Source organism: Trichosurus vulpecula, chromosome 3 (genome assembly GCF_011100635.1).
Source record: "Trichosurus vulpecula isolate mTriVul1 chromosome 3, mTriVul1.pri, whole genome shotgun sequence".
In the NCBI taxonomy this organism is placed as follows: Eukaryota; Metazoa; Chordata; class Mammalia; order Diprotodontia; family Phalangeridae; genus Trichosurus; species Trichosurus vulpecula.
Window position 1 is genome coordinate 420207184 of NC_050575.1, and position 27472 is coordinate 420234655.

A 27472-nucleotide genomic window follows, 5' to 3' on the forward strand; every position below is an offset into this window, starting at 1 on the left:
GGTGAGACCCGTGGTTCTCTAGTGTTCATTCACATAAATTTTACCTCAGCTGGGACCTTCTGTCTTTTCCTCTGGTGGATTTAACTGTTGTTCTTCTAACTTAGCACATAATTCTTTTGTTTTGAGCTTGAAGGTATGACGAGGTATGTAGAAAGCTGTTCATCAGCACATTGCTGGTACCGTAATCAGAAATGGAATTTTTATTCACTCTCTACTGTGGGGCTGGTGGTTTCCCTGTTTGATAAAATAAAAATAGGAGGGTGATTTTTCAAAAGAGAACTATTCTTTGAATCCTCTTAGACAGCATCAGAGAATGTAAGACTAGGTTAAAAAAGAGACCTGTTGTCCAAGACAAGGGAGAAATCAGTCTACACTCTCCTGAGCTTTAGTCAGACCACAGCCACTGGATTGTAATCAGCTTTGGGCCTTGTATTTGAGGAAGGGCACAACTGGGTTGAAGAGCATCCGGAGGTAAGTAATCTGCAAAGGGCCTTGAGTCTGAGTCATCATTGGAGGATTGTTTAAAAGAACTGGGGATATTTAACCTGGAGAAGACAAGGTTCTGGGGAATGTGAGAACTGTATGTAAGCAACCAAATAGCTGAAACAAAAAAGGAGGTAAATTTCTTGCGCCTGACCCCAGAGGTTGGAACCTAGATCAGTGGGTTCAAGTTTCATTGACGTGAACATAGACATGATGGAAAGAAACATGTCCCGAGTATTAACACCATCCCCACCTGGAATGGGCCATCCAGGAGGCACACAATTCAGACTCCTCTGCCCTTGGGCACCATGAAACACGTCCAAACCTCCAGCCAGCTGCAGGCCAGGGTGGGGGGCTCTGGGAAGCTGAGAGGGGAGGGAAGCAGCAGGTCCCTGCTTTCAGGAAGTATTTTTGAGTCCTGGAAAGCTCGGGCTTGTTTCAGATGGGAAAGTCTGGGGGAAAGATAGCACTGAACAGGTGTGGAATGTGATGTGTAAATCTTCCGAACAAAATATTTTCCACCACCGTAAATAACATTAAATATTTAGTTTTTTGGCCCCAGTGACGAATTAGATGTCAACTCTGCCTTCCTTCTTTAGCAATGTCTGGCATGTCAGTTTCACAGAAAGTATTTATCTGATCCATAGACAAATCCTAGTCAAAAAAACTAAGCTCATTCTGCTTTGCAAGGGAGAAGTAGTGTTGTCCAATGGAAAGCACATGGGTCTGGAGTCCACGGTCCAGGATTTCAACCTCAGTCCTATTACAACCAGATGATCTCTAGTATATCACAGATTTTCCTGAGCCTTGGTTTCCTTTTCTGTAAAGTTAAGGCATCTAAAGTCATGCTCAGCTCTAAATTAGATGGAGAAAAATCTAAAAGAAGGAAAGACAAGGAAATACTTGGAGGAACCTTCTGTCAGCCCCTCCAAAGAGGAGAAGCACAATTGTAGGTTCAGAATGTTCTCTCTTCTTGTCTCAGGTCCTGAGATTCAAGAAGGATTTAATAAGTACTTACTAAGTGCCACGCTCTGTGTTAGGCACTGGGGACACAGTGACAAAACCAAAATATTCCCTCTGCCATCATGGAGCTTACATTCCACTGGGGGAAATGCCGTGTTCATAGATAAGTTGATACAAGGTACGTGCCGAGGAAATAGAAATTAATGGGGTAGGGAGAGGGAAGTTGTGTTTTGGGGTTGGGAGCGTGGGGGAAATCTACTGTAGGAGATAATGGTGAGCTGGGCTTTGAAGAGAGCTAGAGATTCTAGGAGGTGGAGGTGAAAGCATCCCAGGTATAGGGTGAGGCCAGCTTGTGCAAAGGTCTGGAGGTGGGAGATTGGCATTGTCATATCCTGGGAAGAACAATTAGGCCAATTGGACTGGAAAGTCCAGTGTATGAGGGGGGGAATAAATGGCAATCAGCACGAAATGGAATGACCTTTGTCAGGGAATCTGAATGACATGGGACCATGAATATGGTGCTAGGAGGGAACCTAAGGGCCGTCCAATAAGTTATAGGTGAGGAAAGTGAGATTCAGGTGCAGATTTGCTGACTCTATTACTCTTTCCTCTGTGACTCAATGTCCCCTTAGAGGTCCCTGCCCCTCTGGACTCTGCTCTCCACACTCTGGATCCATTTCAGCCTCATATGGACACAATCTATGTCAATCAACAAAACTCTGTTAAGCCTCTAGTATGTGCTAGATACTGAGGATAAATAAGTGAAGGTAAAACCCTCCCTGCCCTGTAGGAATTTACATCCTACCAAGGGAGAACCACGTGGGCACCAATGCTGAATGCACATAGTTACTTACACATTTTCTCCCTCTCACTCAAATATAATCTCCTTGAGGGCAGGGATCATGTTGGCATTCCTTTGTTTCTTCAGTGCTAAGCACAGTGCCTGGCTCACAGGTAAGTCCTTAAATGACTTAGAAGTTCATAAGTCCTCTGTGGATTGTTTGTTCCACGTGTGACCCCAAGAAAGTACTTTTCTCTCTCTCTGAGCCTCCATTTTGATGCTGGTAAAATGAGGGGGGTGAGCTACATGATCTCTTTGGTCTCTTTCAGTTGAGGCCCTTCTCTACTCCAAAATTATAACCTTAAAGGCATCTAAATGGCAGTGGTTTTTCCCCTAAATATCTTGTATGATGTCACCTACCTTGACCCTGACTCTCATACTCTGTATAGTTATGGTAAAAACTGTCTTGTACTGTTAAAGGTGGAAAGTAAAGATAGAGCGAATACCCTTTGGGCTCACTATTCCAGAGTCATGATGCTGCTAATTCTGCCCCTTGGGGTTCAAGGGAGTATATACCTCTAAGGGTTTCAGGTGTCTGTTCTCTAATGATATAGCCTCTAACCCCCATTCTGGGTAGATTGTCTTCACCACCACCACCACCACCACCACCACCACTGTCTGCTGCCAGTGCCTAGCACTTAGCATTCATGTAACTAATCACCATCAACTAGTCTTTACAGAACGATATTTACTTTGAAGATAGAACAGCAAGTACAGACAATTCTGTCCCCACCCCCGATATCTCAGTGGCCATCCAATCCACCCTGTACCTGAAAGTGAATGCTCTTTCTGTGATTCCAGATGTATGGCCATCTGGTCATTACTGCAAGATCTCTGATGAAGAGGGCCCCTTACCTCCCCAAGCAGTTTCTTCCAACTCTGAATTGCTTTCATTTTAGGAAGCTTTTCGTAACTTCATGCATGTTTGTCTCTGCAATTTCTAGCCTTTGTTCTTCTCTCCAGGGCCAAGCAGTGTAAATCTCATACCTCTCCAACATGGCAGCCCTTCTCTCTTTACTCAGCATTCTCTGTTCCCCCAATGACCCTCATAGGCCATAGATTTCATGGTCCTTCACCATCCTGGTTAACCTCCTCTGGATTCCCTCTTACTTATCAATGTCTTTCCTAAACTGTTGTGTCTAAAATTGAGCACAATGCTCCCAATGTGGTCTTACCTGGCCAGAGTGCAGAGAGACCAACACCTCCCTAGTCCTGTAAGATATGACTCCCTTAGTTGCCCCAAATGCCATTCACTTTCCCAGTGGCTATTGAGGACAGATATTCAACTTGAAGTCCATAGAAATCCCCACATTATTTGTTTGTTTCATCTGCACTGCTGCTTTTTAAAAAATGATCTGGCATTTATGAAGATGATTTTTTAGCCCAAGCATAAGACCTGCCATGTCTGCCTATCAGATCCCACCTCATCAGATTGGGCCCAGAGCTCTCACCTGGCAGGATCCTTCTGGCTCTAGGTAGTAGGCTGGGTAGCCTCCCAGTTCTGTGACATCTATGCACACATTAGGTGTGCATTTCTGTCCTTATCTAAGTCATGCATAGCATGCATTAACCAGAGCATGGCCAACCAGATTGAAATGGAAGTGGGGAAATTAAATAAATAAAAATGCAGCAGAACACAGATAATGTTCAGATGCGGTTTTCTAAGTCAACATGTGGCCAACAGGGATCTTTATGGGGTCTATGGCCCCATTTCTATTTGAGTTGGATATGACTATCCCAGAGCACAGAGAGGTAAAGTCACCTACCCAGGGACAACAGCAAGTATAGACAAGACTCGAACCCAGGTCCTCCTGATTCACAGGTCCATACTCCATGGATTTTTTCCACACCAACTCTTATCTTATATATATATTTTGAATATACAAGCCTGTATGCTTGAGGGAGTACTCTTACCTGAGTCCAGTCCTCATCCCTATCATTTGCATTCTCAATTTTTTTTTTCCTTTCTCTCCCACCCCCACCCAAGTAGAATGTAATCTCCTTGAAGACAGTGGCAATTTTCATCCCCCGCTCCTTGTATGCCAGACATGCTGTCTGGCATATTGGCAGTGAGGAGGGCAGGGGAGGGGGTTTGGATCTCTGATTCTACTGCTGTGAGGAACATCCAAACATGGGAACTCTTGCCCATGCCTCAGATACATAATTTATCTGTAATTCATAGTCAGAAAGATTTACCTTGGGCACTAAAAGTTTAACTCACCCAGAGTCCCAAAGCCAGTATGTTAGGGAGGCAGCCTTTGTGCCCAGACCTTTTGGACCCCACTTTCAGCCTTCTATCCATGATACCACAGTTTCTATCACTTATGGCACATAGTAGGTACTTATTGGATTGCCATTAGCAGACACTTCATTGGCCAAAGGATCTTAGATCTAGAACTGGAGGCACCTCAAAGGCCATCTAGTTCACTCCCTCCCACCTTCATCATTTCTTAGGAGGACCTTGAAGTGCATGGGGCTATTAAATGACCTGCCTCTGGTCACACAACTAGCCAGTGTCAAAGTCCAGATTTGAACCCAGGTTCTCTGAGAACAGAGAGGAGTACTCTTGCCTCTGCTGCAACGCTTCCTTCTTTTTCACACAGAAGCCATCCTAGCCTGTTGAAGGCAAACTAAGCCGAGATTTCTTCCAGAGCAGCATTTTGAAGACACACACACACCTTACACCATGGATGGCCGCCATGACACACCAACACCAGCCTTCAATGGGGCCACATTGCCGGCTGAAGTAGGGTAATCTGGAGCTCGCCACCTCTGCGCCCGTGGGTTTTGACACATAGCCAGAGGATACCGGCTGCTCTTGGGAAAAATATTTTCCAGAGCCGAGCATCTGGAATCTTTCAGTTCTGTCCTGACTAGAGGAAAAGAAACAGATGGAACAGAATGGAAATGAGGAGAAGCGGGATGGTAGTCTTGGCAGGGCTCTCAGCAAGCTGCTGCCACAGGCGGAAGGACTGTCTGTGGAGGGGCTCCAAATGCATGGTTTCTGGGAGGTCAACCAGGGATACCATAGATGAGGAAACTGTGTCTGAAGCAGAATTGGAACTCGGCTCTGAGTCCAAGGCCAACACTCTAACCACTGTGCCACCTCGCAACCTCACGGACACACAGGTAGTAAATGGGCCTGGTACCCAGGTCCTCTGACTCAGTCCAGTGTTCTTTCCACAGCCCCTTTCTCCAACTCTTTAAATTTTAAGTCCAGGATTCTGTCCAGTAAACCCTGATCCATGGAACTCACCTCTTTTAAAGTATTCCTCAAACATCACCACTGGCAGTTACTCAACATTCACCTTCCTGAGTTCTTAGGATGCCTTGGGATTGTGTTTACTCAAGCTGGGTCACTGGCACTCTTGGTATCACAGAATCTCCCCAGAGTTATTGGAGACCTCTGAGGCTGTCTAGCCAAACCTGACCTAGAATTCCCCCAACCAAGAAGCCAAGGGTTAGCCAGCCTTGACTTACTTATCTTTAATGAGGAAGAATCAGTCTCTCTACCAGCCAGACCATTGAACCTTGGGAATAATCTGATAATTAGGAGGATGTTCCTGAAATCTCATTCAAATATCCTCTTGGCAATGTCCACCCACTGCTCCAGATTCTGCCCTCAGGGGACAAGCTGAACCAGGTTAACCCCTCCTTCCTGGAACAACCCAGCAAATATTCAAACAGAAGGATGAGTCTTCTCTGATCTAGTCAAAATATCTTGAGCTCTTTCCTGTGGAGGGTAACTGGGGGGTGTCTGACCAGTTCCTCCCTAAAGGGTTTGCTCTTAACCTCTTTCATCCCAAATCTTACAGATCTGGACTAATAACCAGGGAAGGCCTGTCCACAGCCTGGAAAAGCCTGAATCCCAGAATTCTTGTACTTGAAAAGAAGCAAAGTTTCGCATCTTTAAATGCACAAAGTTACCAGAATCTGGCCACCCAAATATCTCTTGGTGGGCGTCCTTATAGCATGTGTTTCAATGGATAATTTGGAAAAAAATTATAATTAGCATACCTATTGTTGGCTTCAAAGCAGGTGCTTCTGATGTCTTTGAAAGTGCTGGAAAAGTATTTCTTCCCTCAATAACTAGAAGTGTTTCTTCTAAACTTCTGTATTTTATTAATTCACCTCATAAATAAGATAAGAAGTATAACATGAGGGAAAGGTCCTCAGATTTGGAATTGGGAGAAATTTGGATTAGAAACAATCAATCACCAGGTATTGATTAAGAACCTTCTCTGCTCCAGACACAGTGCTAGGCACTGGAGACACAGTGGCATTAGACCCCCTCTACTGAATAAGCTCCAGGGGCTCCCTATTGCCTCCTGGATCAAATACAAAATGCTCTGTTTGACATTCAAAGCCCTTCCTAACCTGGCCCTTTCCTACCTTTCCAGTCTTCTTACACCTTACTCCCCAACACATAGCTTTGATCCAGTGACACTGGCTGCTCCATAAACAAGAACCTCCTTCTCTCATCTCTTTTCTTTTTTTTTTTTGGAGGAGGGAAGGCAGGGCAATTGGGGTTAAGTGACTTGCCCAAGGTCCCACAACTAGTAAGTGTGTCAAGTATTCAAGTGTCAAGCAGGATTTGAAGGCAGTTCCTCTTGACTCCAGGGCCGGTGCTCTACTCCCTGAGCCACCTAGCTGCCTCTCTCATCTCTTTTCTCTAGCTGTCTCCCAGGCCTGGAATGCCCTCCCTCCATCCTCAACTTTGCCTCCAGTTTTCTTTGTCTTCCTTTATCCCCTTTTCTGCAAGAAGCCTTTCTGTCCCTTCTTAATGCTAGTGTCTTCCCTCATTCATTATATCCTATTTCACCCCACATTTAGCTTGTTTGTCCACATCGTATCTGTTTGCTTGTTGTCTCCCTGATTAGATGTTTAAGTGACAAAGAGAGGGAGAGAGGGCATTGAATTAATCAATCGAGTAGCATAAATACTAAAGATTCTCTAAATACTAGAGATTCTCATGGTGATAGGAGGAAGTGTGAGAGTTATTGTTTGGGAGGCAGATTACTGGTACCTCATCAGATTGTATGGGAAAGGAGTTTGACATTTCTTTTTGTCGATAGTATGGTACCATGGAAAAACTTTTTTTTAGCACTTTCAGCATTAAAGTGACTTGTATGACCATGATAATAACTAAAATATGGGAGTTAGAGAGTACATGGAGAGAGGGGAAGAGGACAAAGTAGACACTTGGTGAACAACCATGTTTCAAAGTTGTGAAGAAGAGGAACCAGTGAATGAGGCGAAGGAATGGTTAGAGACATTGGAAGAGAATGAGAAGATGGTTGTGCCTCCAAAGTCCAAAGAGAAAAAAGCATCCTATAAAGGCAGAACATCAAAAGTGTCAGCAAATGCAGAAAGGTCAAGGAGAAAGAAAAGGAAGACTTAGAAAGCAACAAAAGGTAACTTAACGTGGTTATAGGCCATTGATGGGACAGAAATAGCCATCTCAGAGGAGTGGGGAAGTTGGGAAGCCTGGGGAGGGGTGAGGGCATGGGTAATGAGACAGTAAGGTGTATGAAGTCCAAGCAATTTTAAAAATATGTTTATCTGAGAAGGAGAGGAAATGGGATGGTAGCTAAGTGGTTACATGAATCAAGAGAAGTCTTTTTCTTTTCTTTTAAGAATTAGGCCAACCTAACATTGATGGAAGGCAAGCAGTGAGGGAGATATTAGAGAGAGGTAAGGGCTCCTGAAGCAATATCCTAGAGGAGAGAAGACAAGAAAGTGACTGGGTAGAGGGATTTGACTTTAAGAACTTTTTGAACGTAGGAAAATATTTTTTCCTATGACCAGAAAATGATGTTGAGATGGGTGGATGGATGGGTGGATGGATGGATGGATGGATGGATGGATGGATGGATGGAAAAGGATAGCTGAGGGAGTTCATACTGAACAGACATAATATTCATGTATGGGATTTGTAGTGGGGAAAAGAGCTGGGCTGTCACAGAATCACAGAATGTTACAGTTGAAAGGAACCTCAGAGGCCATTTAGTTCAACCTGTACATTCAAAATGAAGCAAGCAAAAGGTTTTGTATATATAATATACATATACATATATATATATATATAATATGTAATATAATAGCTACTATTTATACAGTATTTTTTCAGGTTCTAAGGGTTTTACGTATATTGGCATATTTTATCCTCACAATAATATTGTGAAGTTGGCAATTTTATTGTTTTCAGTTTACAGATGAGGAAACTGTGGCCTAGAGATTTGGAGTGATCTTGCCCAAGATCACACAACTTGAAAACAGCAGAGTCCAGATTTGTTCCAAGGCTTTCTTACTACAAAAAGTGCTTTAACCACTGTACTACATTCTCTCTCAGAACGTGTGCCTCCTCCCACTTCTTCCCATAATGCTACTTTTCAAACTTAGATTTTATGTCTCCTAGTACCTTTACCTTTTTTCTGGGACATCGATGCCTTTTTGGTTCCAGAAGGAGATCTTATCTAGCAAAAGTAAATTCAACCTGGGAATGGGTCAGTCCCACTTAAAATACGTTGGTTGTTGAGAAAGGCTGAATTGATGGCAAGAGCATTCTCCTTTCTTCAGTGGAGCCTTAAGGTAAGAATTCCAGAATCTCAGGAAATCCTAACTCTCTGACTTTCCAATGAGAGAATCTTTCCATATACTTGGTTCTCCCAAGTCCTCATTCTTAGCCAAGCAAAATGGGCCCAGCTTCCTGGCCAAGTACTTTCATTTTAATAGTGAATAAACGAGACTCTAGTAGTTTTCTTATGGGCAGTGAGGGAGTTCCTTTCCAGCTGCCACTTTGGTCCTGTAACAGCTGAACAAATACCATCAGCAGGAAAATGGTTATTCAGTACCTGGGCCTTGGGACAAGTTCTATTGGCTGTTTATCGCATGTTAGATGGGAAATGACCTGCTCTAAATCATCAACAAAATTTCCTCTGGGTAAAGTTTCTCCCTTCTATGCAGAATCCCCTGTCCTCCTAACCTCCTCCTCCTCCTCCTCCTCCTCCTTCTTCTCCTCCTCCTTCTTCTCCTTCTCCTTTCTCCCTCTCTCTAGATGGAGAAATTAGGTAAAAAATTTGCAGTGTCATCATCAATTAATCCAAAGATTAAATGAACCTGAAGTGGTCCTTACATATATAGGAATCTTGGTGGCCTAGTCTATTCTTTAGGTCCCTCCTTGTCATCTGCTACAATCATTCTAGCAGAGAAGAACAGGCGGTTATCCATTTCTCCTTAGTTTTTTTTTTTTCTCTTTAATATTTCAATATAATGCAGTGACATTGTGTTAATTTAGTGGAGAATAAAGCCAATTTTGACTTAGGAAGACAAGTCCTGACTCTGACATATGCTAGCTATGTGACAGTAGGAAAAGATCTAAACTTTCAATTCTTCAGGTACTTCTCCAAGCCAGGTAGTTACAGAAGAGTTGCTAGTCTCTATGTTGGTGGATGAGTTTTCCACACCAGCAGTTCCACAAACTGACCAAATCACAGGGCCACCCTCCCCAAAGGCTTGTCAATTATTACCCAGATCACAGAATTTCAGAGTTCTATGTGACTCCACAAGCATTTGTGAAGCACTTGCTGTTTCAGCACCTATGCTAAGGGCTGAGATATCCATATGAAAATGACCCAGTGCTTCCCCTCAAGGACCTTACATTCTGCTACAAGTCACAATTTGCTTGTAGATAAGCAAATGAAAGAGGGAGGTAAATAAAAGAGAGAGATTCATACATGTGCATGTATACGTAAGGCATGTAAACACATAAACACACACATATGTATGTACATGTTTATGAGTATATACTATATTGTACATGTATGAATATGTATGTAACATCAGTCAGTCAGTCGGTCAACAAGCATTATATTATGGATCGACTGTGTGCCAGGCTAAGAACTGAGGTTCCAAAGAAAGGCAAAGAGCTCATAATATCTACTTTCGAGGACTTCACAGTCTAATGAGCGACGTGACATACCGGGTGTCCATAAAGTACGTGTGCAATTTAAAATTGTTGTAACTTTGTAACTATATGTGATAGAAAGAATCTGTAAAAAGCAAAAGAAAGAAACACTTAATTTTTTTATTGTTCTTGTTCATTTTCAACATGTCCACCATCATTACTAATTCGAAGAGTAATACAATTCTGTAATTCATGGAAAACATTTTCAAGCTGATTTTCTTTTATTTATTTTTTTAAATTTATTTATTTAACATATTTAGTTTTCAGCATTGATTTTCACAGGAGTTTGAATTACAAATTTTCTCCCTATTTCTACCCTCCCCCCACTCCAAGATGGTGTATATTCTGGTTGCCCTATTCCCCATTCAGCCCTCCCTTCCGTCCCCCCACTCCCTTCCCATACCCTTTTCCCTTCCTTTCTTGTAGGGCAAGATAAATTTCTACACCCCATTGCCTGTGTATCTTATTTTCTAGTTGCATGCAAAATTTGTTTTTTGTTTTTGAACATCTGTTCTTAAAACTTTGAGTTCCAAATTCTCTCCCCTCTTCCCTTCCCACCCACCCTCCCTAAGAAGTCAAGCAATTCAACATAGGCCACATGTGTATCATTACGTATAACCTTCCACAATGTTCATGTTGTGAAAGACTAACTATATTTTGCTCCTTCCCAACTCTTACCCCTTTATTGAATTTTCTCCTTTGACCCTGTCCCCTTTCCAAAGTGTTTGTTTTTGATTACCTCCACCCCCATCTGCCCTCCCCTCCATCATCCCCCCCTTTTTTATCTTCTTCCCTCTTCTTTCCTGTGGGGTAAGATACCCAACTGAGTATGTATGGTATTCCCTCCTCAGGCCAAATTTGATGAGAGCAAGATTCACTCATTGCCCCCTCATCTGCGCTCTCCCCTCCTTTCACAGAACTGCTTCCTCTTGCCACCTTTATGCGACAAAATCCACCCCATTCTATCTCTCCCTATTTCCCTCTCTCAATATATTCCTCTCTCATCCCTTAATTTGATTTTATTTCTTTTAGATATCTTCCCTTCATCTTCAACGTAACCTGTGTCTGCTCTCTCTCTCTCTCTCTCTCTCTCTCTCTCTCTCTCTATGTGTGTATATATTATATATATATATATATATATATATGCACATACATATATACGTACACGCACATTCACTTTGATATATATATATACATAAACATATATATATACATAAACATATATATATATATATATGCATATTCCTTTCAGCTACTATGATATTGAGGTCTCATGAATCATACACATCATCTTTCTATGTAAGCAAAACAGTTCAACTTTAGTAAGTCCCTTATGATTTCTCTTTCTAGTTTACCTTTTCATGCTTCTCTTGGTTCTTGTGTTTGAAAGTCAAATTTTCTATTCAGCTCTGGTCTTTTCGCTGTGAAAGCTTGAAAGTCCTCTATTTTATTGAAAGTCTGTATTTTGCCTTGGAGCATTATACTCAGTTTTGCTGGGTAGCTGATTCTTGGTTTTAATCCTAGCTCCATTGACCTCCGGAATGTCGTATTCCAAGACCTTCGATCTCTTAATGTAGAAGCTGCCAGATATTGGGTTATTCTGATTGGGTTTCCATAATACTCAAATTGTTTCTTTCTGGCTGCTTGCAGTATTTTCTCCTTGATCTGGGAGCTCTGGAATTTGGTGACAATATTCCTAGGAGATTTCTTTTTGGGATCTATTTGAGGAGGCAATCGGTGGATTCTTTCAATTTCTATTTTGCCCTGTGGCTCTAGAATATCAGGGCAGTTCTCCTTGACAATTTCTTGAAAGATGCTATCTAGGCTCTTTTTTTGATCATGACTTTCAGGTAGTCCAATAATTTTTAAATGATCTCTCCTGGATCTATTTTCTAGGTCAGTGGTTTTTCCAATGACATATTTCACATTGTCTTCCATTTTTTTCTTCCTTTGATTCCATTTTATAATATCTTGATTTCTCATCAAGTCAGTAGCTTCCACTTGCTCCAATATAATTTTTAAGGTAATATTTTCTTCAGTGGTCTTTTGGACCTCCTTTTCTTTTTGGCTAATTCTGCCTTTCAAGGCATTCTTCTCCTCGCTGGCTTTTTGGAGCTCTTTTGCCATTTGAGTTAGTCCATTTTTTAAGGTGTTGTTTTCTTCAGTGTATTTTTCAGTATTTTTTGGGTCTCCTTTAGCAAGTCATTGACTTGTTTTTCATGGTTTTCTCGCATCCTTCTCATTTCTCTTCCCAATTTTTCCTCTACTTCTCTAACTTGCTTTTCCAAATCCTTTTTGAGCTCTTCCATGGCCTGGGACCAGTTCATGTTTTTCTTGGAGGCTTTTGGTGTAGGCTCTTGCACTTTGTTGACTTCTTTAGGTTGGATGTTTTGGTCTTCTTTGTCACCAAAGAAAGAATCCAAAGTCTGAGACTGAATCTGGGTGTGTTTTCGCTGCCTGGCCATATTCCCAACCAACTAACTTGACCCTTGAGTTTTTCAGCAGGGTATGACTGCTTGTAGACTAAAGAGTTCTATGTTCCACGTTTGGGGGGGACACGCCAGCTCTGCCACACCAGCACTCCTCCTTCCCCAAGAACCCCCAACCAGGACTGGGCTTAGATCTTCAGCAGGCTGTGCACTCCTGCTCTGATCTGCCACTTAATTCCCTCCACCAGGTGGGCCTGGGGCCGGAAGCAACAGCAGCTGTAGCTGCCCCACCTCCACTGCCCCGGGGGTGGTGGCTGAACCCCGAACTCCTTCCACTCCCGCAGCTTTTCCCACTAACTTTCTCCACTGTCTTTGGTGTTTGTGGGTTGAGAAGTCTGGTAACTGCCACAGCTCACTGATTCAGGGCACTAGGGCCCACTCCGCCCGGCTCCTGGTCTGGTTGGTCCGAGCCACTCACGCTGGGCTCTGCTCTGTTCCGCTCCCAACTCCCAGCTCTGTGTGGGATAGACCTCACCCAGAGACCATCCAGGCTGTCCTGGGCTGGAACCCTGCTTCCCTCCGGTGTTTTGTGGGTTCTGCAGTTCTAGAATTGGTTCAGAGCCATTTTTATAGGTTTTTGGAGGGACCGGGGGTGGGGTGGGGGAGAGTTCGAGCTAGTCCCCGCTTTCCAGCCACCATCCTGGCTCTGCCCCCTCAAGCTGATTTTCAGTAATGCCAGCAATCGCATCAGTTATCCTAGCTTGCAAATCTTCTTTAGATCGAGGTTTGGTTGAATAAACATTAGTTTGCACACGTCCCCATAAAAAGAAATCCCATGGAGTCAAATCTGGCGAACATGGAGGCAAAGAAAATGGTAGACTTTGGTCTAGAAATTCTGTGATCTAGGTAATAACTGATAAGCCTTTGGGGAGGGTGGCCCTGTGATTTTGTCAGTTTGTGGAACTCCTGGTGTGGAAAACTCATCCACCAATATAGAGACTAGCAACTCTTCTGTAACTACCTGGCTTGGAGAAGTACCTGAAGAATTGAAAGTTTAGATCCTTTCCTACTGTCACATAGCTAGCATATGTGAGAGTCAGGATTTGTCTTCCTAAGTCAAAATTGGCTTTATTCTCCACTAAATTAATACAATGTCACTGCATTATATTGAAACATTAAGGAGAAAAAAACTAAGGAGAAATGGATAACCACCTGTTCTTCTCTGCTAGAATGATTGTAGCAGATGACAAGGAGGGACCTAAAGAATAGACTAGGCCACCAAGATTCCTATATATGTAAGGACCACTTCAGGTTCATTTAATCTTTGGATTAATTTATGATGACACTGCAAATTGGTAGTTCAGTCAACTAAAGAACACTGTTTACTTTCTCTCCTAGTGAAGCCATGGGTCAACAGTAATCCTGAAAAATAAGTAATTTTTAAGTTGAATTTCTAAAAATAAATTAAAATAAAAATAAAATTTCTAAAGACCAAAATAAACTGGATACATCAAGCTTTCTAAAGCTTGTTACCGATTCTTTCTATCACATATAGTTGCAAAGTTACAACTATTTTAAATTGCACACAGACTTTATGGACAAATGCAAAGAACTAGGTACAAACAAGATCTATACAGGATAGAATTAAGATAATAAAAGGAAGGAAAGCACCAGTATTAAGGAGGAATAGACAAAGATTCTTTTACAAGGTGAAATTTTACCAGGGACTTGAAGGAAGCCAGGAAGCAGAGATGAGGAGGCAGAGCATTCCAGGCTTGGGGGACAGTCAGTAAAAAAAAAAAAAAAAGTCAAAACATAGTGTCTTGTTCAAGAAACAGCAAGGAGGAGGAGGATATGTTACTGTGGCCCCTCCCCCAGATGCTCTGAATATTGCTTACTGCATTTTAAGAGGTAGTAGAATCTTGTGGAACTATGATTTAACTGTCAGTAAAGGAATATTCAAGTTGCTAAGAAAGACCATGTGAAGCACAGAGAGAAAGAACCAAGAGAAATTTTCTCCTGAGAAACTAAGAGAGTCATTTTTTTATAAAGACTAAAGAGATATTTGGAGAAATGAGTTTAACCCTAGAGAAGAAATGCAATGGAGAAGTTACCCTGAAGATAACTCTTGAACAACTTTGAATTACTTAATGAGAGAGGTAAGACACTTTTTAGAATCAATGGCAGGGTGAGTAGAATATTTTATTCCATATCTGATTCCCCTGATTTTTAAGAAGATTCAAGTGACTGTAGTTGTGAATTTTACTGTGATGAATTATAAATAATTTGTTTTAGTATTTTCTACCCTAAAAAAGGGTATGAGTAATAGCATTGATTTTTAATTTTTTTATATTTTATTTTTAAGTAGTTTTTTTTAGCATTGATACTTATTAAGCCTATGTAGGCAGTTCTGTGGGGGAGGGGTGGATGTGTGAGGGTGGATGAGAGAGAAAGAGAAAGAGAGAGAGAGAGAGAGAGAGAGAGAGAGAGAGAGAGAGAGAGAGAGAGAGAGAGATTACTTAAATCATATGAGAAAAAAAGTTTTTACCAGTTCATTTTTTTTAACTCGGGTGGGGGCTCTGAGTTAAATATTTAGTAATGAGAAGAATTATAAATTTCTGTTATATTTTTAGAATACATACAAATATAACCCTTAGAACCTGGGAGAAAAAATTAAGGGAATAATTCAGTAGCAAATACAGTTGGTTGAGGGTTGGTGTTATTAACACAGCCCAGCCACTAAATTCAAAATGCCAAGGTATATATGGAATCCTGAAACGGTTTGGGTTATTGAAAATAAATGTATTTTGTCAGAGAGAGGGTTACAACAACTGAGGGAATCAGAAAAGACTTCTTGAGGGAGGTAGCAGATGAGCTGAACCTTGAAGGATGTTAGGGATTTGAAAGGGCAAAAATGAAGAATGAGAGCAGAGGGAAGCCTGTGAAAAAGCTTGGGAAATATAGAATGTAGATTCCACAAACCACAATGGAATGGGATGGTGGAGTTTATAGGAACCCAGAAGGAATAGAGTTGCATATATGCACATGAAGATATAGGGAGCAGTTTCTTTTCATTTCTTAGTCCTATCATCTAATCAAATGATCCCAATTGGAAGGGATCCCAATGTTTATCTAGTCTAATCCAAACACTAAAATGAGGGTGGGGGAATTAGCAATTAAAGTGAATTACAAGTGGGTTGGGCCGTCTCAAGTGGACACAGTTTCCCCTCAGTGGTGATTTTCTAGCAGGAGCTGTATGACTAGTTCTTGGTAACAGTAATGTATGTAGAAGTCTTCATTACTAAGAAGGTTATTTATTATAAGGTAAGAAGGACATTACCTCTAATAAAAAAAATAGCTTAAAGAATGGGAATTAAAATGGTGACATTCCCTACCACTGTCCACCATTGGATAGAAGCTAAACCTTTTCTGTGCCCAGAAAGGCTGAAATGTCATGCATCCTGACCACCATCTTGCTTTGCCACCACTTTCCTACTCTTTAACAGTATTCATGAGAAAGTGACCTTCTCACTGGCAGTTCCAAAGGCTTCATTCATCTTTGGCAGTTTTTAGTTTGTACTTTTCCCCAGATGGGTCCCATTTCCCAATAGTCATTAATATGACCTCTGAGGTCTACTTTCATGATGTCTGCACAACCTTCATCATCCAAGACCACAACAGTCTTGGAGTTCATTCTCTCTGAAAGTCACATAGTTCCAATTCCTTCTGGTATTATTTCCATTTCTACTCAAGATATAAAATTATCCTTTCCAGGCTCTGAAGTTTATTTCTCTTTTGTAAAAAGATCTCTGCTTCTCAGAAGCCAAAAATACAAATCTTAGTCCCTTTTTCTTTCTTACATATTATGTCTGATTCCTGTTATTAACTAGCAGTGCAGATGAATTTCCATTTTTATAGACATAATTAATCTAAAATTTTATGACTTCACCTTAAATTTTGCTATATCTAAATTTCATGATATTCTAGATCAAATATTTCACAAGGTCTGAGGAACTCCATCACTGTGATATACCTAATAACAACAAGAAAAACAAGCAGTATTTATCTAGTACATTAAGGTTTCTAAAGTGCTTTAAATGTGTTATCTCATTTGACCCTTATGACTCTATGATTTTACAGAGGAGGAAACCCTGAGGCCCTTTTTATGGAGGAGGAAACACAGGTGAGGAAATTGAGAAGCTCTAAACTCAATGTGAGAATTACGGAAGATCTGACTTCCATTCCCACCTTACCATCTCTGTCCCTGAATCTCAGTTTTCTCATCTGTGAAATCAGGGGAATACCATTAATACTTACTTCCTAGGGTTGCTGTGAGGCTCAAATTACATGATATGTGTAAAGCATTTTGCAGACTTTGCTTTGTTATGTAAAAGGCAGTTATTATTATAATACCCAGGTTATTTAGAGTTAGAAGAAGAGCCTTGGATTTAGAGATAAAGGACATTAGATTGTAAGCTCCTTGAGGGCATAGACTATCTTTTGTCTCTCTTTGTATCCCCAGCCCTTTACACAGTGCCTGACACATAGTAGGTGCTTAATAAATGATTATTGACTGACTGACCTAGGTTAAAATCTGAGTTAGTGACCAATGTGGAACTAGAACCCAGGTCTTTGGATTACTGGTTCAGTGTTCTTTCCTTGGCACCAAGCACATAAGCCTATGAGGTTCATAATCATTCTGTACCTGATCTGACAGGCAAAGCATCTAAAGTAGCCACAAAGGACTTCAGGGGCTGCCCATTCCAGCCCTGTCCATAAGCAAGGCTTCTTTCTATGTCATTCATTATAAGTGAAATTCCAAGCTTCCAGCTTCAAGAACAGGGTGCCCACCAGCTCTGCCAACAGCCCACTTCACTTTCCTAGGCTCTGAGTGTTAGGAAGTTTTTCCTGAAATCAACCCAAAATATGCCTCTCTACAACACTGGCCCTTTCTCCCAGTTCTACCAATGAGGTCCAAACATGCCAAGTCTGATCCTTCTTCCAAATGGCACACAGCCTTTCTAAGATGTGAGAACCATCCTGTCTCACATAATTCCATCCTATCAAGTAACTTTTAAAATTTTTGTCCAGATCTGTAATCCCTAATTTATGGTTTTAGGGATACTGAGAGGCTTTCTGTCAGAGGCAGGACTGGAAACCAGGTTTCCCTGACTTGCAGGTAAGGCCTCTGCCCACCACATCACATGGCCCCTTCAACAGTAATGGGGTGGGTGAGGCCTACAAGGTTCTGGTGTCCTTCTTGGCTTAGTCTTTCCTCTCCTCCCTGTTGATTCCCCAAACTCCAAGCCTTCATATCCATCCCTCAGAGGCCAGGGATCTAAGCACCAGCTGCCTTCCTCGGGAGGACCAGAGGCTGTGCACAGTAGGAGTCACTTACAGTGATCTGAAACTTTGTGGCTTCCCTTGCTTGGCACTGGCTCCTGTGGCAATCAGCAGCTCCGAGTGATTTATTGGCCCACGTGCAGTGCACGGCTCATGGTTTTTCCGCTGCTGAGAGAGCCATGAATAACCCAAACACATGTTGCACACAAAGCTGTTGATGTCAGCACTCAGTATGGTTCCAGAATGGCAGGCAGCTTATTGATGTGAGTCTACAAGCAATTATTATGCACCTACTACATGCAGGGCAGTAACCCAGGAAATAGGGAGACAAAAGAAAGCAAACAGCTAGCCCTGCCCCTGAAGACCTTATAGTATAATAAAGTATAATGTGCCACTTGACGCATACACAGGAAAGCATTACTGGTTCCTAAGTGCAAATCAAACCATGTCCCTCCCCTGCTCAAGTGCTGTGAGTGGATCCCTCTTGCCTCTGACATAGAAGACAAAGTCCACAGTTTGTCATTTCCCACCCACCTCCACACCATGGCATCATCTTCACGTCCTCTCCCACCCCCACCAGAACCTTAGACACTGCCCTTGGAAGTACCCTGGGCTCTGCCAAGCTTGCTGCAGACTTATCTTGCTGGAAATCAGGCCATTTCTGCTCCATTGCTCCCTCAGATGAACCTTCTTCCCCTCCTGCCTTTTCCATCTTCTCTCAATGTGTTGTCCTTATTAATTAGAATGAAAGCCTCTTGAAGACAGACACTTTCTATTTGTATCACTGAGTTATAGACCCCATTTGGAGTTTTCTTGGCAGAGATACTGGAGTAGTTTGCCATTTCCTTCTCCAGCTCATTTTACAGATGAGGAAACTGAGGCAGATAGGGTGAAGCAACTTGCCCAGGCTCACCCAGCTAGTAAGTGCCTGGGCTGGATGCTCCATGGCACCACCTAGCTTACCCCTTGGACCCTATATTATGGCTCAGATGTGATAAAGTACTCAGTTTTACAATATCTATCTCTATGACATACAACAGGGGTTCCCCCAGGCTTGGAACACATTCTGTCCGCTGCCTCTCCAACTCCTTTGCATCTCAGCTCAGTGGCTGCCTCCTACAGGCAGACTCCCTAATTCCCCAGTTATGTATGCACACTCTCTTCTCATATGATCACATTCACATTTTATCTCACATTCAGAATGTTGCCTGTGGGCAGGAACATTTTTTCTTTGCATCCTGAGTGCCCAATAAGTGCCCTACACATAGTAGGTGTTTAATATTTTTATTGAATTGAGTTGGGAAAATGTTATGGAGTCAATTAAGTCAACAGTCATTCATTAAGTACTTAATATGTGTCAGGCACTATGCTGAGAGCTAGGGACCCAAAGTAAGGCAAAGATCATGGTCCCTTCTCTTAGGGAGATCAAATTCTAAATGAGGAGACACCAGGAACATTACTATGCACCAAGTATAACCTGACTCTTGCCCAAGAATATTTTGAGGGGCAGGGCATGCCTCTGTCATGTGCTGCAACTTTAGGAGATGTGATTCTTTATTGGCCTAGAGAATTCTGAGTGCCATGAAGCATTTGTTGAGTAGGTTCCAAGAAACATTCTTGGAAGATACATGTGAACAGAGGAAGAAACAACCGCATGGAAGAAACTCCATGGAGTTGGTGCAGAGAAGGGGAAAAAATCTAGAACGATGTGGGATGCATGAGAAGCTGACTTCCTCTTGCCGTGGGCTGGCTTGAAAGTCTAGAAACTGCTGAGAATAAAACTCCTTGGGGGTGGGGGAGGGGGGAATTAATCTGAGGGACCAGACTAGAAGGGCTTCTTTACCTGCCAAATGGTGGATTTTATATTTGATCCTGCAGGTAACAGGGAGTCACTGGAGGAAAAAGCAGATCTGCAGAAAAAGAACAGACCCTGAGATATCCTAGGGAACTCTCAGAGAAAAAACTCCCTCTCCTAAACAGGCAGGTACTTTCTCTGCAAATTAAACTTAGAAAATTGCTTTGGGCACCAAGATATGATTTGCCCCAGGTCACAAAGCCAGATCCTTCAGACTCTGAGACTGGTACTCTGCCTCTCCATGCCCTTGGGACATCTGAGGAAGGAGAGTGTGATTTCTACTCACTGAATTTCTCTGGAGTCTTCATGCTGAAGGTGGCTCCTGAAATCAGAGAAACATTTTAGCAGGTAGAGTTGAGAAATGAGGGCTTTCCAGACACAGAGGGGGGGGAGGGGGGAGGTGACAAGATAGATTGAATAAGCCCTAAAGTGTGTAAAGAGAATAATGTGAGAAAAGCTGGTGAATGTAACTTGGAGCAGAACTGAATGTAAAGATTAGCATAGAGACGATCTGAGGATGCTGTGACATTTTCAAAGCTCCCTGATTTCATCAATGGCATGTTACCTCTGTGGGGGAAAGGAACAAATGAGAAGTTTCGAGTTCTTTCCCATGCGACAAACTTTTATCAATTCACACAGCTGACTATGGCCAAGTGTAATGATGCTTCTTGGGAGTGGGAGGAAACAAGGGACCTCACCAAGAGAGAATGGTCATCCCATCATTTTGCTTAATGGGAGAATTGCCTTTATTAGACACTAAATGCAGGCCAATTTCCATTATAATAAACCCCAAAGACAATCGAGATTCTTGGGAGCTATTTGTCAGCATTCAGCAGAGAAATAAAGCATTCAGTATCGACCCTTCTGCATGACAACCCATTAGATTTTCAAACACCATCATCGTGGCCCCCTCCCTCCACATCAGTTCCTTTCTTCTCCTGGATAAATACATTCAACTTCTTTGATTGATCTTTCTATATCAGGAAGTCAATCATCCTAGTTCCCCTCCTCCAGATGCTCTCTGGCTCATTCCTGTTCTTTCTGCAATGGGGCACCCATTGAACTAAGCACAATCCTTGATGTGGTCTGACCAGGGCAGAGGACAGAGGCATGGATGGGGCCATTGCCTCCTTCTCCCTGGGAATTTTTCCTCCTGTGATGCAGGCCAAGAGCTCATTACCTTTTGTGTCTGGCACATTGCACTGGTAACACCTAAGGAATTAGAGGCTCACCCATACACCCAAATCTTTTCTTTTTCAGCTGAGTATCCATCTACTTACTCTAGGTTGCTTTGGCAAAATAGTTTATTTTCTACTTCTCATCAAACCTATCAGCTATCCTCCTTAGATTCCCACCATCCATATCTTTGATGAACATATCATCATCTATACCTGTATTTAAATCATTGATATTGTAAACAGTATATAACAAAAACATATCCTTGGGGCACTTGCTTAGAGACCTCTTTCAAAAATGATACACAAAAAATTCTTGATTTTTTGGGGGCTCAGTCGCTGAGCCAGTTCCAACCAACCTGCATCTCCCGCATACTATTGGTATGTCTGTGGGGAAATTATGGAACCCTAATGAGCCTCATTTTTCTCACTTGGCACAAGGTAGGGTCTTAAATGCTTGTTTTGGAGGCAGTGAGGTGGTGAAATGGATAGTGTCTGATGTGAAGCCAGGAGGACATGAGTTTGAATCCTGCCTCAAATACTAGATGTGTGACCCTGGGAAAGTCACTTACTCTCTTAGCCTCAATTGCCTCAACAGTAAAATGATGATGATGATGGTGATGATGATAGCACCTACCTCATAGGGTTGTTGTGAGGAGCAAAGGGGATCATGTATGGAACACCCTTGGGAAGTGTCAAAGCCCTATGTAAATGTGAGTTCTTCTCACTGATTGATCTGTCCAGTGGGGATCACGATATTCATTCTAACCTGTATCACAAGGATTTTGAAAGGAATCGAGGAAGCTTACAGCTGGGTGGGATTTCAGGGATCATCTAGGACAAGCTAGATAAGCCCTGGTGCCTAGTCAGGAATCCTCTCCTCTGTGAACTTCCATGTTCCAGGTCACTATGATGAGTTGTTTCTAATGCCAGTTCTGAGTGCTCTGACATAAAGGATGGGCTTGGGCGTCGGGAGCTCCAGGTGCACTTCATACCGGTACCATCCTTCTGCAAGGGGGGATGTGGTAGATAATGCCTGGGGGAGGATGCAAGAGTCATGGGGCAGGGGCAGGCTATGGATATTAAGCAACCACAGCATCTCAGAGCTGGGATAGAGGGACCTTCGATTCCGAGCCACACCCGAAAGGGGAATCCCTACTGTAACTTGGCCAACCAGTGACCATCCAGCCTCGACATAAAGACTTCCCAGGAGGGGATGGGACTCACCAGGGGCTTTGGCAAGATCAGCCTTCCTGGGATTTGGTTTCCTCTCCTGTAAAATGAAGGGGCTGGAATAGGCAGCTTTCTGGGGACCCTTCCCCTAATCCTATGACCTCTAAGACCACCCATTCCTCTTGAGGACAAGTCTAGGATCCTAATTTAAAGTTGGGAGGGACCTGAAAGATCACATTCACCCTGACCTAGAAGAAGAATAGTGTTGGAAGTGAGAGGGAGCTCACTGCCTCACTGCCCTTTTCTTAGTGGAATGGATCATGTTTTCTTTCTGCAATGTGTCTGCCCAAGACAATAAACACAAGTCAAACTCAGCAGCGCTAATGAGGGCTGACATCTTGACGGCCTCATCCCGTTGGCCAAGCACTTTGCATCCACTGTCTTGGATGCTCCCCACAGCAGCCGTGCCAGGGAGGGATTTTTATTTCCAGCCTTTACCTGAGGCAATGTAGCAGAGTAGAAGGAGAACTACATTCATACCCAGCAGGGCTCCGGGTTCAACTGGTGCCTCTGGTATTGAAATGCTGTGAAGTGGGAGTTCCCTCTCTGAAATTTCTCTGTATGTATTTGGTTTGTATTTATCTCTGTATGTTACTTCTGAATCTGGGTGCCCAATTTAGTTTTCTCGTTGTTCCCTGAGAGGCATGTGGAGGAATAGCTGGAGAGGCTCAGAGACACGTGGAGCCAGGAAGAAGTGGGCTCCAGTCCCCCACTCCGACACAGCTGGCTCTGGGGTCCTGGGCAGCTCACTGACCCTCCAGGGTCCTGGGCAGCTTTCAAAGTATGGAAGGTGTGAAGCTAGTGCCATTCTGCAGAAGCAGAGAGCATTTTCTTATCAATCATTCTCTACACAGATGAGATCACAAGCTAGATTCTCTCTCTCCCCTCTCCTCTTCTCTCTCTCTCTGTTTCTCTCTCCCTCTCTCTCCTCTCTCTGTCTCTCTGTCTCTGTCTCTGTCTCTCTCTCAGTCTGTGTGTGTGTCTCTCTATCTCTCGCTCTCTGTTCTCACTGTCTCTCTGTCTGTCTGTCTCTCTCTGTGTCTCTGTCTCTCTGTCTGTCTCTCTATGTCTCTGTCTGTCTGTCTCTCTTTCTCTCTCCCCCCTGCTCTCTCTGTCTCTCTCTGTCTTTCTGTCTGTCTTTCTGTCTCTCTCTCTCTCTCCCTCTCTCTCTCCCTCTCTCCTTCTCTCTCTCTCTCTCTCTCTCTCTCTCTCTCTCTCTCTCTCTCTCTCTCTTTCTCCCTCTCTCCCTCTCTCCATCTCTCTATCTCTCTTTCTCCCCCTCTCCCTCCCCTCCCTCCTCACACACCCTGGCTCTAATTATTGCACCGTACTTTCTCCTGCCTAGTATAATAGTTATTTAATAAATTCTTGTTGAATGAATGGATGACCATGGGATAAGTTGCTCAACTTTCTGAGCCTCAGTCTTTCTCATCAGAAAAATAGGGATAATAATACCTCCATTTCTTAACTCTCCAGGCTCTTCTCAGGTTCCTAGGAGCTGACACTCCGTGTGGTGCTTTGTAAACATCAGAGTGAGTTGTCTTTACCGTGGGGAAAGCAAGGCCTCTCTCTCTCTGGAGTGGCCCCACCTAGAATCGATCTGCTAGAAAGGGGTGGACCAGACATGTGGTAGGATCTGAAGCCAGGCCCCAGAGCCTCTTTCCACTTGGTGCCTGGCTTTCTCTTGACCTATGCTTTTCCCTGGTTCCCCTCCAACAGGACATCCTGCCTTCAGGCCTGGGTCAGACCCACTCCCCTCCGTCTGACCCATGGCTGAATTGTATGGAGCTTCCTGAGCAGGTTTCCAGCCATACCAGCTCATGCCCAGCTGGAGGGTGGCGGGTTTGGGTTTTGTTTGCTGTTGCCGTACCCTTCCCAAGGCTAGTGTGTCTGAGCTGAGCAGGCCAGCTCCTGCTCCCCTGTGGAGAGGGGCTAGGAAGAGATGACTCATTCTTCCACCATCAGCAGGCTGAGGCAAGCTGAAACCCAGGGGCCCAGGAGCAGTGACTCAGAGCGGAACTTCCTGACTGTCAAAGGGAAGCCAGCCTCAGGGCAGACTGCCAAGCGGGAGGAGGGGAGCCCAGCAGGGCATCCTGAGGCACCCTCAGGCAACTAGGGCCCTGCTTCTCACCTGGGGAGGCCGTCTGGAGGGGGCGGGGCCTGAGGGCCTGAAATCTCTCCTCTGCTGCAACCCTAATAGAGCATTAAAATGGTCCCAAATGGAGAGGATCTATCTGACATAAAGAAGCCTCAATTACTCCCTCTCCTGGGGCCTAATGAGGCCCTGAAGAATGAGAGCCCCCCAAGGCAAGGCTGACCCTGACCAGAGGTCCAGGGCATCGTCCATCATTCTATAAGGTCTTTGTCATTCAGTAGAACCTTACTAAGCACCTATGATAGAAAGAACGCTGTGTTGGCCCCAGGGTCGGGGGGTAGGTAGAGACAAAGTTGAGGAGAGACCCAGTTACTCCCCTCCTGGAGCTAATCAGCTAATGAGGGAGCGATCCTCCTAATGGTGGCTTACCATGGTATATGAGAAGTGTATTGAGAAGGAATGAATCACGCAGAGGATTTACATGAGACCCAAGGGAAGGCTTCCTTATCCGGAGCCAGAACAGGGAGGCCTTCATGGAAGAGACAGCCTTGGGTGGGACCTTGAAGGATGCTGAAAAACAAACTCAGAGTTTGCACGCTCAACCCAGTCTGACCCACACACAGCCACTCCAAGACCTGTTCCACGATGCCATCTCCCTCCCCAGGCCAGCTAGAGGCGGCAGGGGCATCAGGGAGAGCTCAGGATATGGCATAGGGAAGGCCTGGGCACAGTCCTGCCACCAAGCTTCACGAGTCCCGAGATCCTGAGCAAGACTCAGATGCCCTAAGGACTCATTTGCTCACTCAGGCCTGTGCCAGGATCTTCACTGCAGAGGCCACCATGCTCCCAGAGCGGGGCTCTTTCCTGGCAAAGCCACCCCTCCCTGGAAGGTTTGGAAGAAACGGTGCACTCCAGAGGGGGGCTTCAAGCATAGTATGCCCCTCCTCAGGGATCGTCATGGCTCCCCACTGTCTACCTGCTCCCCCTCCCCCCACAAACACACAAAACACATATACACACATATGCAAACACACACAAACATATGTATACACACAAATGCACAAAACACATATACACACAAACACACATAAACACATGTACACACAAACACATACATATAAACACAAACACATACATATACAAATACATACAAAACACATGTACACATGTATACACAGACACATGCATACACATAAACACACAAAACACATACACACACACAAACACCTCTATACACACACATAGATGTACTTGACGTGACACTGTTTGATCTAACCCTGCACAGTCATTTCATGCCTCTCAAGCCAAATCTCCTTGTCCATCAGCCCCCAGGTGTCCAGGTAAGTGAGCCAGGTCTCCAGAGCTGATGCATTCCCACCCCCTTGGCCATTAGAGTGAGAAGCCCCCTTGGTTTGGGTCTACAACACTTATGGAGTATTTTCCTCACCACACTCCTGCGAGAAAGGGCCATTGGCCCATTTACAGGTGATAAGCCAAGACTCAGGTAAGTCGTGTGACAGCTCCTGGCCACTCTCGGAGGTCAGTGGCACTTGGACTCAAAGAACCTCAGGATTCTAGCTCTCTGTCTGCAGGGCCCTCAGAGGCTTCCAGTTGCGGGACCATCCATGAGAGGCCAGTGAGTCCAATGACTTCATTTTATAGATATGGAAACTGAGGCCTGGAGAGGTGAGATGACACACCCCAGGACCCAAAGCCAGGAAGTAGCAGGGGTAGGATTTGAATTCAGATCTTCCTGGCCCCTTGTCTAGAGCTCCATGTACTATGAAGATCTTCTCAATCAGAGCCTCTGTCACCCTGCCCAGGAGCATTCGCGCGCGCGCGCGCACGCGCACACACACACACACACACACACACACACACACACACACCCATCTGCAGTGTGACAGGAATCTATCACAAGGTACATAGCAATGTTGACAGAGACACAGCATTTGTCATTGTAGGGAGAGCACAGGGGAACCCAAGCTGCATGTTCTCGGTAGAGAACCTGGAGGGGAGAGCTGTACCCAGGGACAGGAGACCCCAGGAGAGTCATAGTTAGGCTGAGAGCACAGGCAAGAAGCAGAGACCAGGTGAACATGGGACAAAAGAAGTGAGAGTGGGTGGAGGGTGTTGCAATAATTTGGCTAGCAGCTGCTGTGGGAGTGAAAGACCAATACAAGCCCAACAACAAAGAAGCTGCCAGCACACGTTCTTTTGATCTGCTTTACTAAGGAAAGCAACATTAAGGGGTTAATAATCTTATTTCAATCCAACATACAAATATCATTCACTTAGTTCAGGGGGAAAAGCCAGCACCCTGAACTTCAGAGCAAATACAAACAATTACAAACATACATTATAAACAGACCAAATACAATTCATAGTTACCAGGAAACCATCGACATCTGGGTGAGCCAGGAGGCTCTTAGGCTGCCCGGAGTCCTGCGCCTCCAGGAGTGAAAGCCTCGAGCAAATAGCTCTGTTGTCTCTTTTTATACACTCTTTAGCCATCGTCAAATGTCATCTCAGTGACCAGAACTTAGGCTTCTACTTGTGGCTCTGGTCTTAGCAACTCCCCTTAGGACCCTGAGGCCTTCACACCCACATTGGCTTAGCACCTAGTAAATAGGGGTTTGGGCCTGGGGCTTTGCACCTAGTAAGGCTCAATCGAAGACACAATTAATTTATCATTCTAAAACAGTAAAAACGTCCCAACTTAATTGATATTACAGAGGGGCAGGTCAGGAAGGGTCTCATAGGTAGCAGAAGCCAGGGGGAGGCTCGTGACATCATTAGTGGCCACGAGCAGAGCCTGGAAGGGTCTCCAAGGACCACGTGCCAGGGCCTCCCACCATCCTCTTAGAACCTCACAAAGCACGTTGTCAGATGAAGCTCTACATAAGACAAGACTTATTTTTATTATTGTCTTTGTGATTCCACCACAGGTCCACCTCTGACCAGTTGTGAGGTCTTGGGCAGGCCTCTTGCCTTCCTAGAACCTCTATGTCCTCATCTGCAAAGTGGACCCATCAGTACTTGTCTGCAGTGTTCTTGTGAGGGAAGAGTTGTTGTAAAGTGTGAATCGC